The sequence below is a fragment of the Dasypus novemcinctus genome, chromosome 4 (assembly GCF_030445035.2).
Source record: "Dasypus novemcinctus isolate mDasNov1 chromosome 4, mDasNov1.1.hap2, whole genome shotgun sequence".
NCBI lineage: Eukaryota > Metazoa > Chordata > Mammalia > Cingulata > Dasypodidae > Dasypus > Dasypus novemcinctus.
This window is the reverse complement of record NC_080676.1, coordinates 22,546,178-22,565,949: the sequence shown is the minus strand read 5'-3', so window position 1 is coordinate 22,565,949 and position 19,772 is coordinate 22,546,178. Positions and strand designations below refer to the sequence as shown.

At 38.2% G+C, this 19,772-nt stretch overlaps 2 non-coding genes and 1 pseudogene across 2 annotated transcripts; 1 reads left to right on the top strand and 2 right to left on the bottom strand.

Moving 5' to 3' along the window:
- Positions 1–3,511: 3,511 nt before the first annotated feature.
- Positions 3,512–3,618, bottom strand: LOC111760618 (U6 spliceosomal RNA). Its single transcript, XR_002794256.1, has one exon. It is a non-coding gene; the product is annotated as a U6 spliceosomal RNA (small nuclear RNA).
- Positions 3,619–4,790: 1,172 nt separating this feature from the next.
- Positions 4,791–5,671, bottom strand: LOC101434607 (small ribosomal subunit protein uS2 pseudogene; annotated as a pseudogene).
- Positions 5,672–8,838: 3,167 nt separating this feature from the next.
- LOC111760621 (small nucleolar RNA SNORA36 family) lies at positions 8,839–8,958 on the top strand. The gene has a single exon (XR_009185711.1). It is a non-coding gene; the product is annotated as a small nucleolar RNA SNORA36 family (small nucleolar RNA).
- Positions 8,959–19,772: the final 10,814 nt, after the last annotated feature.

The following is a 19,772-nucleotide window of genomic DNA, read 5'->3' as shown; positions in this document are numbered from 1 at the left end:
TGTTCACACTTACTTTTCCCCCTCATTCTTCCTCCATTCCTGACCCTCTGGGCTGCAGGAGAAAGCCTGATACAGGACCCCACTGAGCAAGAGAGGGGTGGGCACCGATGCAAGGCACACCGAGCTGGATAAAGAACCATCATGGCATTTCTAATACACACTCACAATGGAATCATTGTGAGGGTTCGCTTTGCCTTGACCCTGCTGCTGGACATGGATTTAGGGCACATGCCCCACAGTTCATCCAGCTGGAGCCCTGTGAGAACAAGGATGGTGATGTCAGCTTTGGCACCCTGTCTAAATGCAACGAAGTCCGTGCCGAGCATCTTACATGAAGATGGATCACATCTCTCCTCTCTGTGTTTACAAAGGCATCAGCAATAAATTCACCTGCCTTTCAGCAAAAGAAAACCACAGCCACTTTCATTGCCGTGAGAAAAGGAGAATTGATTTTTTTAAATGTGAGTAATTTAGAAAATATTATAGATATAACATGAGAACCCTCTTTCTAGTTGGTCAATATCACCAGAACATATGAAAAGGTGCTTTTTTTTTCTTTTTGCCTTTCTTTCCCATGAACAACAGCCTCTTGTCACTTGTAACTATTGCTGTAATCATCAGTAATTATGTCGGTCTTTACAATATCTTACAACTTTCATTTTAATAATAACGTTGAAGAGAGCAAAATAAAGTTTCTAGTGGTAGAAGTAATTTGGGTCAGGCTCTCTTACAATCCCTCTTCAGCAGTGGCAGACCCCTCCGCTCTTTCTCAAAGAAGGAAGGTTGTGTCTGATTTCAATTCCCTAAATAATAATAGCAGAATTAAAACAGAATTGGTGTTTTTGCTGCCTTACAAATAACTGTCAGTTCTACTCATCTCTTTCAAAGAAATCCCTGTTCTTTTAACAATCATATGCCTTAGTATTGACTTGTAAAATAAAATGTATATGTTGAAGTGCATCGTTGGAGAGGAGTCTCAAGGTAAAACAGAAGGGAAGGACTTACAGCTGGGACCTGAATGAGATGGAATTTAAACTCATTTAAATATTTGTAAGCCAATCCTTCCACTTTTCAAGGAAAAAAAAATTCTTATCATTTGCTAGATTTGTTAGCACCTGTTTCTTTAAAACATTAGATCATTAATAAACATCTCAGTATTTAATTGAAAAGAAAATAAGAAATACTTTTAGGCCCCAGTGGTTAGGGCGTCCGTCTACCACATGGGAGGTCCGCAGTTCAAATCCCGAGCCTCCTTGACCCGTGTGGAGCTGGCCCATGCGCAGTGCTGATGCGCGCAAGGAGTGCCCTGCCATGCAGGGGTGTCCCTGCATAGGGGAGCCCCACATGCAAGGAGTGCGCCCCGTAAGGAGAGCCGCCCAGCGCGAAAGAAAGTGCAGCCTGCCCAGGAATGATGCCACACACACGGAGAGCTGACACAACAAGGTGACGCAACAAAAAGAAACACAGATTCCCGAGCCGCTGACAACAACAGAAGTGGACAAAGAAGACACAGCGAATAGACACAGAGAAAAGACAACTGGGGTGGGGGGTGGGAGGGGAGAGAAATAAATAAATCTTTAAAAAAAAGAAAAAAAGAAATACCTTTAGGTATATTGTTTCCCTAAACACAAAATTCTCAAATAAAAAGGAATTTGCATGTTGTTTGATTTTTATGGGGGAAAAAAAATGCTGGGAAAGAGATATAGCTATTGATAGTGAACAAAAGCAGTAGAAGCGTTTAGTTTTTAATCATTATGGAACTGACTAACTTACTTTGTACTTAATTTCAATTCCAAAATAACTAAGGTCATTTTGAGTTTTGTTTCACTAATTCTTGCCCTTCCTAACAATAACATAAAGGTTGAGTGCTCAACACTTATCGAGTTGAGTCTTTTGTATGAATTATTTCCAACCCTTCCAACAATTTTATGAGGCAGGTACTGTTATTATCAGCTCATTTCACAGGTATAGAAATTATTACTCACAGAGTAAATAAAGTGGGACAGCTGGGATTCACACTCCAGCTAACTCTAAATCCTACATATCCAAACTCTATGTTCCTGTTATGACTTTGTTATTAGGAATCAATGGCAACCAACTTTCCCATATTTTGACTTAAAAACAGAGTTACAGTGTTCTTAGACTCAGAGGCAAAGGTAACCCATACCCAGAGGTGTGTCTTAGGCTCTGTATCAATTTTTTCCAAACCTTATGCATTTCTGTTTAGATTTCCAACAGGTAAAGTCAACATTGGTTGTTGCCTTTTTGTTTTTGTTTCTGTTTTGTCTCAATTGTTCATAGGTTTTATCCTATTCACTTTAGTTCAAAAGTTCCAGTAAATTTTGCCTGCAAAGTTACTTTTATTGGTTCTTCTTTGTGTTTATCTCTTACTCCACCAACTACACTAAATTTTTTAATCATGCTGGTCTCAGTGGAAATTATTGCACGAAGTTCCTTTTTAGAATTTATTAGAGAAGTTGTAAGTTTACAGAAAAATCATGCAGGAAATAGAAAGTTCTCATATACCACCCTCCTTACATTATTAACTCCTTAGAGTGGTACATTTGCTACAAATGATGGAAAAATATTATAATTTTACTATAATCCATAGTCCATGCTTTACATTAGGGTTCATTGTTTGTATTTTGCAGTTCTATGGCTTTGTTTTTAAATTTTTATTCTAGTAACAAATATACAACCTAACATTTCCCTTTTTAACCACATTCAGATATATATATATATTTCCTGCTAAGTTGTGCCACTGTCACCATCATCCATTACAAAAACATTTCCATTGTTCTAAATAAATTATATACATATTAAATCTTACCTCCCTATTCCTTATCTCTGCACCATCTCCAGGTAACCTACATTCTAGATTCTCAATGTATGAGTTTGCTTATTCTAATTATTTCAAATCCGTGAGATCATACAATATTTGTCCTTTTGAGTCTGGCTTATTTCACGCAACATGATGTCTTCAAGGTTCAACCATGTGGTAACATGCATCACAACTTCATTCCTTTTACAGCTGAAAAATATTCCATTGTATGTATATCACATGTTTTTATCCATTCATCGGTTGATGGACATTTGGGTTGTTTCCATTTTTTGGCAATTCTGACTAATGCCATTATGAACATTGCTGTCCAGGTATCTGTCTGAGTCTGTGCTTTCAGTCCTTTAGGGTGTATATCAGAAGCGGGATTGCCAGGTCATATGATAGTTCTATAATTAACTTTCTGAGGAACCACCAAACTGTCTTCTATAGTAACTGCGTCATTTTGCATTGCCACTAGCAATGAATAAGTGTTCCTATTTCTCCACATCTTCTCCAACACTTGTAGCCATTCTAGTGGGGGCGAAATGGTATCTAATTGTGGTTTTGATTTGCATTTCCCTGAGGAGTTATGGTGTTGAGCATCTTTTCATGTGCTTTTTGGATATTTGTATATCTTCTTTGGAGGGATGTCTACTCAAGTCTTTTGCCCATTTCTTTTCTTTTCTTTAGAAAAATATGGAATGCTGCACAAATTCACTTGTCATCCTTGTGCAGGGGCCATGCATATCTTCTCCATATCATTCCAATTTTAATGTATGTGCTGCCAAAGTGAGCATTTGCCCATTTCTTAATTGAGTTGTTTGCCTTTTTGTTGTTAAATTGTAGGATTTCTTTATATATTCTGGATATTAAACCTCTATTGGATATTTGGTTTCCAAATATTTTCTCCTATTGTGCAGGTTGTCATTTTACATTCATCATAAATTCCTTTGAGGCACAAAGTTTTTAATTTTCAAGAGGACACATATATCTCTGTTTTTCTTATGTTGCTTGTGATTTGGGTGTAGAATCTAAGAAACTGTTGCTTAATACAAGATCCTGAAGTTGCTTCCCTATGTTTTCTTCTATGACTTTTATAGTGCTGGCTCTTGTTTTTAGGTCTTTGTTGATTTTGAGTTGATTTTTGCATAAGGTGTGAAGTAGGTGTCCTCCTTTTTTCTTTCGCAAATGGAAATCCAGTTTTCCCAGCACCACTTCCCAATTAAGTGGCCTTTGCTGTCTTGTCAAAAATCAGTTGTCCATAAATGGGAAGGTTGATTTCTGAGCTCTCAAATGAATTCCACTGGTCTATATGTACTATGTTGTTTTGATTACTATGGCTGTGTAATAAGTTCTAAATCAGGAAGTGTGAGGCCTCCAACTTTGTTCTTTCTCAAGGATCTTTGGTTGTTCAGAACCCCTTACCTTTCCATACTTTTGATGATTGGCTTTCTACTTCTGCAAAAATTGATTGGGATTGCATTGACTCTGTAAATCATTTTGGATGCAACTGACATCTCAACAATATTTAGCCTTCTAACCCATGAATGAGAAGTATCTCTCCATTTAAGATCTTCTTTGATTTCTTTTAGCAATATTCATAGTTTTCTGTGTACAAGTCCTTCATATCCTTGTTTGGATTTATTCCTAGATATTTTATTCTTTCAGTTGCTTTTGTAAATGAAATGATTTCTTGATTTCTTCTTTGGATTTTTCATTATTAACATATAGGAACACTACTGATGTTTGGATATTAAGCTTGTACTCTACTACTTTGCTGAATTTGTTGATTATCTCTAGGAGCTTTGTTGTGGATTTTTCAGGATTTTCTATGAGACCATGTGATCTGCAAACAGTAAAAATTTTACTTCTTCCTATCCGATTTGAATACTTTTTTTTTAGTAGAAACCAATGTTTATTTTCCAGCAACCTTTTTGCACTTAATGTGTAAGAGCTCACAGAAGACAACTTATGACCATTTGGTGGACATTCCTACCCTCTCAGTGGCCTGAGCAGTGGGAGCTGCAGACCAGTCTTCAGTTGCACGCTGAATACTCCAGTCTTCAGTAGTACTCAGTAGGCACAGAGGGCACTGCATGCCTTCAGAACAGTGTGCCGCCTTAGGTTGCATAGCAGTAAACTCAGGAGCAGGAGCGTCCATTCACCCTGAAATTCCTCCTTGATCACAGCCTTTTCAGCAGGAGCCTGCTCTTCCTTTTCAGTCTCTTCATGATCCCTGTAGAAGTAGCGATCAGGTGTGACCTTCCATGGGTGCTCACAGGAGATAGTGCCACACATGCACAAAACATCCTGCACCAGCATCCGCCACATCAGATCCACTGAGTGAGCTCCCTTGTTGTTGCATGTGGTGGCAATGTCCACATAGTGTAAAGGAGAATCTGCCTTACACAGAACAATGGTCAGCAGCTTAGCATAGGACAACTGTTTGAGAGGCTGGTGGTCGACCCTAGGATCCGTCACCACCAGAAGACTTGGCTCCTGGAAGGCTGCCTGAATATGGGTAGTGCAGTTTCCAGGAGTGAAGCACCAGGCAATAGCAGTAGCTCCAGTAGCAGCAGCAAACTTCAGTACAGCCTGTTGTCCTGTGTTCCTGAAGGATACGACACTGACATCAGCAGAGTTTTCAATGCCGAAAATGGCATGAGCAGCCAGCAGAAGTTTCTCCCAGGTCTTCTTCAGATTTTTTATGTAAAAGCCATTACTTTTCCTTTTGTAGATATACTATTCCATTTGGAAGTCAAGGTTGGTGCCATCTAACTGGGTTCCTGCTGCAAGGAATTTGAGGACACCTTTTTCCTTCATCTGCAGGACATCAAGGTCTCCGGACATGGTGTAAGTTTCCTTTTGAGTCAAAGGGGTCCATGGAAAGATTTTGGGGGGCCATGAGCTTGAAAAAAAATTAACTTATTATCTTTATTTTATCTGACCTCTAACTGAAATCTAGCATTTCCTTCACTTATGAATGTATCCAATAAATTGCAGTAGTATTCCATGGTTTTCATCTGACTGGCAAAGGCATCCCTGGAACAAAAAAGGTTAAGAACCCCTGCTTTAAGTTATGACAGGAAGACAGGACAATGCCATATGGACCCCTCTGATTAGCTCCAAAAGACCTGATTTGAATTCCTTTTATTCCTTTCTTTCTTGCCTAATTGCTCTGGATAGAACTTCCAGTACTATGCTGATTAACAGGGGTGACAGTGGGCATCATTATCTTGCTTCTGATCTTAGAGAGAAAGCTTTCAGTCTTTCACTATTGAGTATGATGTTAGCCATGGGTTTTCATATATGACCGTTTCCATTTTGAGGAAGTTTCCTTCTAATCCTAGCTTTCTAAGAGTTTTTAATCAAGAGGAGGTGGCAGAGTTTGTCAAACCACTTTTCTGCATCAACTGAGATGACTGATTTTTTTTCTCTGCATTCCATTAATGTGATGTATTATATTAATTTATTTCCTTATGCTGAGTGTATAATATAATGTATTACATTAATTTATTTCCTGGTCTTGTTCCTGATATCAGTAGGAAAGCATTCAGTCTTTCATCATTGAGTACAATGCTAGCTGTGAGTTTTCCATAATAATGTACTTTACCATGCTGACAAAGTTTTCTTCTATTCCTATCTTTTGGAAAGTTTTTATCAAGAAAGGATGCTGTATTTTTTTCAAAAGCCTTTTCTTCATCACTCGAGAGGATCATGTGATTTTTTTCTTCTTCAATTTATTAATGTGGTTTATTACACTAATTGACTATCGTGTGTGGAACCACTGTTGCATACTGGGATAAATCCACTTGATCATGGTCTATAATTCTTTTAATGTGCTGTTGAATCCAATTTGCTAGTATTTTGTGGAATTTTGCATCTGTATCCATTAAGGATACTGGTCTGTAATTTTCTCTCCTCATGGTATCTTTATCTGGCTTTGATATGATGGTGATCTTGACCACATAGAATGAGTTAGAGAATGTTTTCTCCTCTTCAATTTTTTGGAAATGTTTGGGAAGGATTGGTGTTAATTCATCTTGGAATATTTGGTTACATTCACCTCTGCAGCCATCTGGTCCTGGGCTTCTCTTTTATGGACAGTTTTTGACTACTGATTCAATTTCTTTGCTTGTTATTCATCTTTTGAGATCTTCTATTTCTACATTCTGCTTGAATCAGGGTAGGTAATTTTTATGTCTCTAGGAGTTTGCTCATTTTATCTAGTTTATCTAAATTTTTTGCACACAGATGTTTATAGTCCCGCCCCCCCTTTTATTTCTCTAAGGTCAATAGTAATGCCCTGCTTTTTTTTTTTTTTTTAGTTATTTGTATGGCCTCTTTTTTTTGCCCTGTACATCTAACTAAAGGTTTGTCAATGTTATTGAAATTTTCCAAGATCCAACTTTGTTAATTCCCCCCTTTTTTATATATACTCTTTTATTTATCTCTGCTCTAATCTTTCTCATTGCCTTTCTTCTGCTCACTTTAGGTTAAGTTTGCTTTCCTTTTTCTAGTTCCTTCAGTTGTGAGGTTAGATCTCTGGTTTGAGGTCTTTCTTTTTTTTCTTTTCTTTTTTTAAATTATTGCAAGCATTTAGAGCTATAAATTTCCTTCTCAGCACTGCCTTCACTGCATCCTGTATGTTTTGGTGTGTTGTGTGTTCATTTTCATTCTCCTCAAGATATTTCCTAATTTCCCTTGTGATTTCTTTTTTTATCAATTGGTTGTTTAAGAGTACATAAAGTTCTTTTGATGTCCTTTAGGTCTGGTTCAATGGGAACTTAATTACACTGCATAGTAACAAGAAAATCTGTTAAAATACTGATTTGTCAGAATTTTTTACACTTGTTACTAAGGCAATATTTTAATTGCTTAAATTTTTAAGTAATAGGAGAGAAAATAATGATTATTTCATACAAAAAAGTGAAAATCTTATCTCAAAAGATTCAGAGTGTCTTCATTTCTTGGTAGGAAATGAAGACAACAGATATTTCCCTCCTCGTTTGTGAGATGTTGTCAAAATATGTGAAATTTCTATTAAAATGCAAGAACGGTAAAAGTTATTAACATTTGAATTATCCTCACTTATCAGGTAACCACCTTCAGGAAAAGAATTGGGTAAGGGCATCCAGCCTTTGAGAGGCCAGCCTTCCACTAAGCCTTCTATAAATACATTGGCTTCTCTTAAACCAACACACACGGACACACACACACACCTCAGTGAGAACTTTCACTATTTTAACTCTCTGTTGTTCAATATACATTCATTAAGAACTAATTATTTTGTTCTCTTATGGGGTTGAGATCATGTCTACCTAATGAGAAAGATACATGGCTGTACCTAAAGAGCATACGGTTTAGTAGAAGGAACTGACTGGAAACTTCTAAATGTTAATGTTGAAGAATCAGGTAATCCAGGAGCAGGTGGGATTCAGGACACTTAATGGAAACTGAGAGGAGATCGTTTCATTTCTCTCACTTTAGTCCCAATATGGATCATTGTAATAGTGCAACTGGTTTCTACCCAGGGCCCACTAAATAATTTGTGGGGTCCATTGAAAAATGAAAATTTGCCTTTATGAAACATTTTGCTTTCTTCCATTGCCTTTCCTTCTTGATCTATCTTGGTGTTTTATATCTGCTATTTAATGACACACTCTCTCAAGCACAGAGCTGCAGAAGCAGACCCTCACAGGCACCCGAGCACCCTACTCAATGACTTGGGATACACACGTTCACAGCTGGTAGGTTCCCCCTTCCAGACACAGGTCCTATGGTACTTGCAATAAGTAATGTGCTGCATCCAGTTGTGGGCAGGAAAGTGAGCCAGGCATCTCTGCCACCTCAAACTATGGTGGATGTGTGACCTTCAACTGCAGTCCCGATGGGAACTGCTTAGCACCTGGATTGGGGTCAGGAGGTGGTACATGAGAAGCTTGCACTTGCTGAATTGCTTGCTGAACTTACCTTCTTGCTGCCTACAAGGAGCAGGGATAGCCACTGCCATGTCCTACCACAAGATAACATGGGCCCCTGTTCTGTTCGTTAGACTTTGGGAAATTGAAATGGGCTGGGATAAGTGTTTGGATAGAAAAGTACTGTTCTATTCATTTATGTCCTGGCCTACAAAATGAAAAAAAAAAGATGCTTGGGCATTTGGCCTTGACCCTGACCCTTCCCATGTACTGCCCAGGTAACTGTTGGATATAAATGTAGCACTGGTTGGGGGCAAGGGAGCAGGAGAGGATTGGTAGTACCCAAGGGGCCAAGGACCAAGCAAGGCAGGGAGGTGACAGCAGGCAGACTTGGTGTGAGCAGAGGCTCCATGCCTCCTGCACATGCACTCCTGTTCAAAGTTAAAATTATTCTTAGGAAGTTAGAGACAGCAACCGCAGAGCATTAAAGCTCTAGCATGAAACTCTTCTGAGCATAAAGCCTGGGCCCTGTGTGGCTGCAGCAGCCTCATGTCCACGGGAGCCAGCCCTACTCCTCTCCACCAATCTCCCCACACTACGGTCCTGCTGATGTCAGTTATTGCTTTAAGAAACGTATGGTCCATCTCTTTAGTTTTTTCCTTAACAGCCATTACTCTAGGATAAATTTAAAGTATCTTATCCTGTAATAAACAAGGCTGCAGAATTTGGCCTCATCTTCAACTCCAGTCTTATCTCTTCGCACTGCTTTACACTGTACTCTTCTATCTCCTAGCCTCTCATGCCCCTGCTTTTGACCTTCTGAAGTTCTGCTGAACGTGCTATCACTTCCATGACTTTGCATTACCTTTTCCGTCATGGGAAAGTCTGTAACCCTTTTTTTCCACCAGCTCCGTTTCAAAGCTTATATTAAACCTCATGTCTTCCTTTCCTCCACTGTTCTCCCTTCTAGCATCATAACTTGCTCCTTGTTCTCTTTTGCATGTTTCTCAGTGCCTAGGGAGAGTCCCTGAAGCATATTACTCATGATGAAAAGCCAGAAAACTCTCAAATGATGTAAATTCAAGTATTTGACTCAAAATTAAAGCCATATACACCCCAACTTTGCTAGTAACCTCTTCACATAGAGGGACAGCAGGAAGGTGGAGGAAAACTGCACAGATTGCTGCCACTTTTGACTGTCCACTGTAAGGGTAAGAAGGACTACTTGCTACGAACATCTCAGTGGTTGGCCAGAGAGGGCTGAGGCCAGCGGTGCCTGGGCACCTGGAGCAATGTCTGTCTGCACGATGGTGTGGTTTCTCCAGCAGGACTCGGGGACCCAAGGTACTGGACTGCTTGAAGGTTAGGCTAAAGTTGTAGGTAGATGAGCAGGTGAGGTGTAGAAAACAAGGGGTAAGGAAAGTGACAGTGGTAGCAACAGTGTCTAAAGTGATGAAGGAGGAAGTGGAGGAGGTGGCCTAGCTGGATATAAAAACAAATGAGTCTGCTTGGGGTCCTGAGCTGGTAAAACAATGAGGACTTCTATAGCAAGAACAGGGTAGTGGAAGCTGGAAGTTAGAAAACTGGCAGAAAATTTTAATTTTTCCATTGAAGCACATAAAACAATATAATTTGTCAGATTAAAGGGTTTGTTTGGTTTTGTTGCTCTTGTTTTTCTTTTGTGCTTTTTAAAATTGATAGAACAAAAATGGTTTAAAAAAAATTAAAGAAACCTCAGTGTGAAACCTGAAACCTGGTCGCCCAATAATGGCTTTTTTTGGTCTGCGATAGTGTTAAATAGAAATTGCCACAGAAACATAGATTCCCAGAACCATCACCTATGCAAGTCGATACCTACTAATAACATGGTTTGAAAGCAAGAAAGTGGGACTTTGGCTTTCAATGAACTTATTCGTTTTTGTTTTCTTTTTAATCATTTGAAAGCCGATTCACTCAGAAGTCAAAATCTAGGAAATTGAAATAGAGAAAAGTAATTTTGGAAGGTGTAATTTGTGGGGGGTTTTTTTGAGCTGCTGAAGTTTGAGAATGTTATATATATTAAGCAGTTAATAGTATATTAAGGACTTTTAAAGCCTAGTGGTGATTCAGTTGATATTTTAGAATATGCAAATATGCTCTGCTGCAGCATAAATAATGAATAGTAGGGGGAAAGAATTAGTGGACTCCAACCAGTTAGCAGCGTGTGAGTGTGTGTGTGTTTATGAGTAAGAAGCTCCCAATAGTTTCCTCTATTTTTCTGATAGTTTTTAGGAAAATACAAATATAGAATGCGTGGCTCATTTGGTTAATGTATGTTTGCTTTTAAGTCTTGCAAACTGTTGTTTGCAACATTGCTACATTGTACACCACCAACCAGTGCATATCTCTCAATATATTTAGGTATTCTTTGATATCTCTTAGCAATGTTTTGTAGTTTTCATTTCTTGTGTTTTTTGTTTGTTTTGTTTTTTCAATGTACAGCTCTGCCACATCTATTGTCAGTTTTATCCCTAAATAGTTTATATTTTTATGCTATTGTAAATGGTATTGTTTTTTAATTTCTAAGAAGACTATATATTTGTGTTAGGAAACAGCACTAATTTTATTTTTCTAGGGCATATGTTTAAGCCTTCATTAATTCAAAATTTCTACTGAAATTTTTAAATAATTTCATGGAAACCTTTCTCTTTTCTACTTAATCCATTGAAGAAAAGTTACTTCATAAAAAGAATATATGTTCTGCTGGTAGACTATATAATGAAAGTTTAGGGAGGGTGCTTAGTAAGAAATTGAATGACATTATTAACTCAACTGTATAGACAACTCTAATGGAAATTTCTTTTTATAAATTTCTGTGACTGATGCCTCTGACAATAACACTTCAGATATTGAGCTTCTTTCAAGGACACAACAGAGAAGAAGAATATTAGGAGTAAGCATCCTCTGAACTACAATGGATAGAGCACTCTAGGGGATGTATGTTTACCAGCCTATTTTATATTAGCTGCCGAGAGACCAGAGTGCCATTTAGTAAGTTACTTCTGGATGGTGTTTGGTTTTCTAATGGGATTAATTTAACTAAAACAGCTAATTGAATCAATTCATTCCCCCAGAGAAGCTTTTACTCACTCTCATTTTCCACTGAATTAAGGAGAGGTTGCATCTCCTTTAGTTTGTGTGTGTATGTATGTATTTAACACTATTCCTTTGGATAATAATAGTATTTAAATTACAAAATGAGTAAAGAAAAAAATTGATTATGAACTTTGGAAGAAGCTGTAAAGCTGTTTGGTAAAAGCTTCTAATGTAATTTATTTCAAAAATCGCAAATGAGTTTCTTAAGATGCACTGAATCATATTGTGGAATGTGGGTCTCAAAAAACAAATCTCCATCCAAACTTAATAAATTTTTTGAGTCTTGTGAACCGGGAATTTGAGAAGAGAGACATTTTGTGTGTGTACAAAGATTAATATGTGATTTTTTTATTTCTGTATTCAGTCTCAGAGTTGGAGCTATTTTTACTGATTGGTAAGTGTACCTAGGAGCATTAAGTAACATGCTAGTCAACGATGTTAATAAACAAAATATTGCTCAAAATCTAACCATGGTTTTCACAATCCATGTGACACCGTTTAATTCTGCATGTATGAATCAGCATAATTGCTGGACTGGGACTCCTTAGATTTGGATTTGGAGCCTAGTTTTGCCATGAAAACAGCATGATTTTGGACAACTAATAGGACATCTTTAAGCCTCTGCTTCCCCATTCACAAAATGTGAGAATTGGTTAAAATATCACTAAGGACTGTTGAAGGTCTAAAGGGTTGATATTCCTTTGTAAAGATGATCATTGTCTTTTCTACAAATAAATAACATGACTTTCTAAGTTCTTGTTTGCAAGCATCAGAAAATGACCCTGGCTAATTTAAGGAAATTTGTTCATAAACTGTGGGTGTTCAGAGAAGTAAGGGGAAACCAAGGGTTTTGCCTAAGTAAATAGGAGAGACCCAGGCACCGGGGACAGCCAGGTGGCAGGCCAGTCTGTTCAGAAGGATGTTTAACTGTTCCTCACATGGCGCAGAGGTGTCCACTGTGGGATTCTGGCACTAACTCCCACCAAGACCTCACACAGTAAGGGGCATAAGACTTCTGAAAGGACGGTGAAGGGTCACAGCAAGACAGAGCAGATAGTGTAGAGAACCAGCTCCATAACCAATTGGCAGATAACCACAAAGAACATTTTGTAGAATGTAATTAAGTAGAGTTGGAAAAGCTGATAAAACAAGGAAGAAAGAAAACAATCTCCTGATATTTTAATGGCTCCGGGTAACCCCATTTTGACAATAAAATTTTTGGAATAAGGTTAAAATTAGAAGTGGAAGTGGAAAGTACTACATTCAAAAGTAGCAACTACATTTTTTTAAAAACTCAGAAATCTCTCCAGACTTTCATGATCTCATCTGTTAAATGGGAACAAAGCTACTTTATTTGATATAAGCTGCACTTTTGATTGCAGTTGAGGATGCCTTACAGCTGTAAGCTTTATGATTACATATCAAAGATGTGATAGATTATTTCTGTTCCTCTATCCTCCATCAATGCCCCCCACTATTCCTGCTTCACTAATTCCTTTTCATAAAGTTAATTCTCCCAAGGGAGAAAAAGGTGCTTATTATAAATTGATGGTTTGTATTGATTTCCGTAACCTCTGTTACCCTATAGAGCTTTTCTTATGATTAATTCTGCTATATGCTTTTTCCCCCCAACAGACTTCTTGGAAATTACTGATTACATTGTACTGTAATGCTAACAATCACATTCAATTAGCCCCTCAATCTGTAGTTTTGTTACATCTCATTTTTTCCTCACCTCTATTCTGAAATATGAAGCTTTTTCACAATTTTAAATATGTTGCCTTTTTTTGGTTAGAACACTACACATAAAAATCATTAATATACTGGCTAAAAATATATTTTTAGATACAAAACTTTAGTTCGGATATCTCAAGATTTTCATATTTTTATTGAACTCACTGTTTTAAGTCTGTTTTTAAGTACTTTTTTGAATTTTTAAAATTTAATTTTCTTTTTTAAAAAAAGATACATAGATCACAAAACATGTTGCATTAAAAAATATAAGAGGTTCCCATATATCCCCACTCCACCCCACCCCACTCCTTCGACATTAACAACCTCTTTCATCACTGTGGAACATTCATTGCATTTGGTGAATACATTTTGGAGCACTGCCGTACTGCATGGATTATAGTTTACATTGTAGTTTACACTCTCCCACCAGTACATTCAGTGGGTTATGGCAGGATCTATAATGTCCAGCACTGTCCCTACAATATCATTTAGGACAACTCCAAGTCCCGAAAATGCCCCCATATCACACCTCTTCTTCCCTCTCCCTGCCCTCAGCACGTCCTGTGGTCACTGTCTCCACATCAATGACATGATTTCTTCAATTGCTAGAGTCACAATAGTTCTATAGTAGAATACCAGTAAGTCCACTCTAATCCATATTTTATTCCTCCATCCTGTGGACCCTGAGATGGTGATATCCACTCCACCTCTAAATCGACAGGGGGCTTGGATTCCACATGGTTGATGGATGTGATTCTCTTACTTGCAGTTGTAGGCACTCTTGGTTCACTGGTATAGTTGTTGACCATCTTCATCTCCCTGTTAGTTGACCTGGGTAAGTCTGAGGAACCAGAGAGTAGGAATTGAAGCTCTGTTGAGGCTCAGGGCCCAGCTGGCACATGGCCAGTCCAGAGATTCAAGCTTCCTGAGTATACACCAACCCCAGCATCAACCACAGGTTCAGTAAAAGTGACAGAAGAGGCATGTGTAGAAAGGTCACCTCTGAGTCCAACTTCATCACACTCAAGAACACAAATTACAAAGTAGGGCCCACTGACAAGGCACTGAACTCCAGAGCCGTCTGCCATGACCATGGAACTTGTGTGTCTCCGTAGCCCTCAGGAGCACCAGTACCTGGAGTTGTATCTACTTTGGCTGTTTCTTGGATCCTGCTGAGACGTGCATAAGTGTGACCCCTCTGATGACCTCCTGACTCTTTTTTGAAGACTCTTAGTCATATAAAGTCATTTGCCTTTACTATTATCCCCTTTTTTTCAAGGTCTTTTTCTAGTTGCATCACCAGGGAGGCTCATTCCCCAGGAGTCATGTCCCATGTTGGGAGGAAGGTAATGCATTTACATGCTGAGTTTGGCTTAGAGAGTGGCCACATGTAAGCAACATGGAGGCTTTCAGGAGGTAACTCTTAGGCACCCTGTAGCTCTAGGTCTAGTTGAAATTTCCAGCACACAGGCTTATAAGCATAGTCATCAGTATCAAGGGTTCATTATTGGAGCATTCTTCTTCACTGGTCTTTGCCCTTGCACTTGGGGAATTGTTGCTGTTCCATTGGGGAATGTGACAGAGCTCCCCTAAATATTTTGAAATCTCTTTATATAGATTCTTATTTTGCTCATTTCTGTTTCTAAAGCCATAATTACTATGTGTTTAACTCTTCCTTTCCAACCCCACTAGAAATTAATATCCATTAATGCTCATGCATTCAATAAATATTTAATGAGCAACCACTATATGTTACTGTTTAGACATTTAAGTGTTCGCTAATATTCCTTCATAAATCATCATAATTGCAAAGTTTTTATTTTTTTATTTTTTATTTCTTTGCTACCAAACCTTAGTAGTGAAAAAAAAGACTATCTTGTTCTTCTGTCTTTATTTTAACCAAAATAATAATGGAAACCCTTTCCCATACATTCACTTCTTGAAAATACACATGCAGGAATAAGGACTCCATTAAAATCAGAAGAGGCCATTAAATTATTTGTGTGGAAGGCACCTTATGGAGGTTTCCAAATTTTTTAATCAGTGATTTATTTTTCAATTTGATTTGTCCATACGACTCAAGTTATTTAAAACATCCATTTCTGTTTTTCTGGTACAGAGATATTTGTACATATCTAAATTTATAGCATTTTTAAATTTCAACATCACTAAATGAGAACAATGAGCTAGCTTTGATAAACATAAGAAATTGAATACCAGAGTGATACTATGGGCGACATTGGCAATCCTATCAACCTTAATATCTCATTGACTCTTTTCATGATCATTTAGTTTATCTAACACATTTTATTTTATGTTATAACTATTTTTTTAAAGAAGTTTTAAATTACATAAAAAACTTAGGGGATTCCCATATACCTCACTCATCCCCTTCCCACACTTTTCCCCCTTAACAACATCTTTCATTAGTGTTGTTGTTTCAATTGATGAACACTTACTGAAATATTGCTATTAACCATGTCCTACAGTTCACATCATGGTTTACACTTTTTACCTCACAATTTTATAGGTTTTGACAAAATATATAATGGCTTGTATCCATCATTGCAATGCAATGCAGAAGAATTCCAATGTCCCAAAAATGTCCCCATGTTATACATTATACCTATTTTTCCCGTTTTCTGCCCTCAGAACCTCTGGTGAACACTGTCTTTATATCAATGACATAAGTTCTTCCATTACTAGAATATAATGTCTACTTTTGCCCATAGTTACATTCCCCCTTTGTGTTTGTGCATTTTTCAATCTTGAGGATTTTTAGGATGGTAATGCTTCTTCCTCTGCTTCTTATTGAGACAGGGCTTAGATCCCATGGGACAGATGGATGGAACTGTCTTGCTTGCAGTTGTAGATACTCTTCTTTTTGGGATGGGCATTGTCCATCATGATCCTTTTGTCAGTTGTTCTGAGTGAGTCTGATGAATTGGAGGGTAGGTGTTGGCTACAACCCTGCTGAGATTCAGAGCTTAATTGGCAGATGAACAGCCAGAAGAGTTAAGTCTCTGGCATACATACTTAATGGGTATAATGCTAATTATAGTTTCAAATAAAAGGCATAATAACCATGTGTAGGAAAATTATAAATGAGTCCAACTCCAATTCATTGGGGGAATAGGTTACCATATATTCCAAAATAAGGCCTACTGACAGGGTGCAGAATTCCTGGGGTTGTCTGCCTGGCCTATAGTGTCCAGATGTCTCTAAAGCCCTCAGGATCCACCCTACTTGAGGTACTATTTACTGACACAGTCAGTGAGATCCTCATAAAATGTGCATAAGTGTAATCCCTGGAATGACCTCCCAACTCACTTTGAAATCTCTTAGCCATAAAACTCTTTTGCATTTAATATTTCTCCCTTTTGGTCAAAATCTTTTTCCAAATGTGTCACTAGTTGGAATTGGTAATAATCCCTCAGTGCCCAGGAGGCTCATCCTTGGCAGTCATGTCCCACACCAGCAGGAAGGTAGTGCATATATATGCGGAGTTTGGCTTAGAGAGAGACCACATTTGAGCAACAAGGAGGCTTTCAGGAGGTAAATCTTAGCCAATGTATAATACTAGGCTAAGTTTCAATTTCACAAGAACAAGGTTCATAAGTTCAAGCATCATTATTAAGGGCCTGGTGTATTGGTATGTCCTCCTTTGCTAGGCACTACCCATGTACTCTATAGATTCTTACCGCACGATAAGAAAATTTGGCAGGACGCCCCAGGATGGGAATTCAATATTCTTTCAGTTTTTGTGTGAGTTTCCACTCATGGAGACAATACCCTATGACCATTTGAACACATTCATATTCCATAGAAGCATGCCCCAGGTGCACCCTTCCCCACACATCCCCTGCCATCAACATCCACACCAGAAATCACCTCTGCCACAGTTGTGACTCTTCTGCAATCCAAAACCTCCCCCAAAACAAAGACAAAAACATAAAAATAATACAAAATCCAAAACACAAAATAAAATAAATGTATGTATGAAAAAAAATTTTTAATGTTTGCATTGTCTTTCATTCCTGTAAGATCTGTTATCTTTTATGTACAGTGACAGTTTCTTCTGTATGTTCCCTAAGTATCTTATTTTTTCACTTCAGTTTCAAACAAACTTTACTAACAGAAAAGTCATATAGAAAATATAGGGGGTTCCCATATATCCCACCCCTCCCTTTCTCACATTTTCCCCTATTGATAATAGCCTTCAGCATTGTTGCAAGTACCTGTGAATCTGGTCCTTCAAGCAATGAAGATTGATTATCACTGTGAGCCCTGAGGGGAGGGGGAGAGAGGTATAAAATAGATGGAATCAGGGTAACTGGGGGACAGTGGAAGTGTTCCTCATGATCATGCAAAGATGGATATAGGACATGTTAAATTACACCAAAAATGTATAAAAGTCTATAGGCTAAAATGTAAACCATAGTGTAAAACATAAGGTAACTAAAAATTTAGAAAATTATACAGTCTAAAATATAAACCATAATGTAAACCAAAATGAAACCATGTTTAAAAGCTGTTTTTCAATATCTGTACAACAGCTGCAGCAAATATAACATGAACATTTAAAGGGATCATTGCTGGGGAAGGGGAAAAGAGTTTGATGTTGGATATATGAGAATCCCCTATATTGTATATGTGAATTACTGTGATCTAAAACTTTTGTAAAGACAAAATTAAAAATCAGGAAAAAAATGCAAGGATGTAGACACTGAAGAACAGATGAAAGAAATTGCCTTGCCACTGTACATACAGGGCAACACCTATTGCAGTGATGAAATGCAAAACATCAAAAACAAATCTTTATAATATTTTTCATTTTTTAATACCCCAATTTATTTTTACTCTATTTTAGTTTTTCTAAATTAAATGTATTTTATTTCTAATTTTTAAACCCGTCCCTATATTTCATTTTGCTATTAATTGAATTTGGCGATATATTAGGCTTCATTTTTGAAGAAATTTTGGACCACAGAGAGGTTCAACTATGACAGGAGAGGAACACTGGTATGGGGCGTTATTGATGGGGGGCATGTAGTTGGGAGGGAGTTCTCCACAGCATGTATATAGGGTATATAAAAATGTTTGGATATATGTTGGGTATTTTCAAAGTAGTTACAGTTACAAAAGACAACTGAAGGAGTGCTGAGTTCCTACCCAGGGCAGTTCTCTCACATTCCCCAATGGAATAATCCCCTGAGGGCAATGGCAAAGATCAACAAGGAAGGATGGTCCAATAATGAGCCCTTGATACTGATGACTGTGCTTATGAGCCTGTGTACCTGAAATATGAACTAGGCCTAGAGCTGCAGGGTGCCTAGGAGTTACCTCCTGAGAGCCTCCATGTTGCTCACATGTGGCCACTCTCTAAGCCAAACTCAGCATGTAAATGCATTACCTTCCCCCCAGTGTGGGACATGACTCCCAGGGATGAGCCTCCTTGGTGCTGAGGGATTACTACCAAGCACCAGCTCGTAATGTAACTAGAAAAGACCTTGAATAAAAGGGTCAACTCAGACCAGCAGAATATCTCCACCTACATGTAGGATCATGTGTTAAAAACTGCTTTTTGACCTTGAATAAAAGGGGAAAATGGCAAAGGCAAATGAATTTATTTGGCTAAGAGTCTTCAAAAAAGAGTCAGGAGGTCATCAGAGAGTCTATGCTTACGCACAACTCAGCAGGATCCCAGAGACAGCCAAAATAGATACAAGTCCAGGTACTGGTTGTCCTGAGGGCTACGGAGACACACAGCTTCCATGGTTATGGCAAATGGCTCTGGAATTCAGTGCCATATCAGTTGGCCCTACTTTGGAATTTGTGTTCCTGAGTGTGATGAGGTTGGACTTAGAGGTGACCTTTCTACACATGCCTCTTCTGTCACTTTTACTGAATCTATGGTTGGCACTAGGGTTGGTGTATACTCAGGAGACTTGAATCTCTGGACTATCCATGTGCCAGCTGAGCCCTGAGCCTCAGCAGTCTTGCAACTCCTACCCTCTGGTTCACTGAACTTACCCAGACCAGCTATTATGAAGGTGAAGATGGTCAACCGCCATACCAGGGGACCAAGAGTGCCTACAGCTGCAAGCAGAAGAATTGCATCCATCATCCATGTGGAATCTAAGCCCCCTCTTGATATAGAG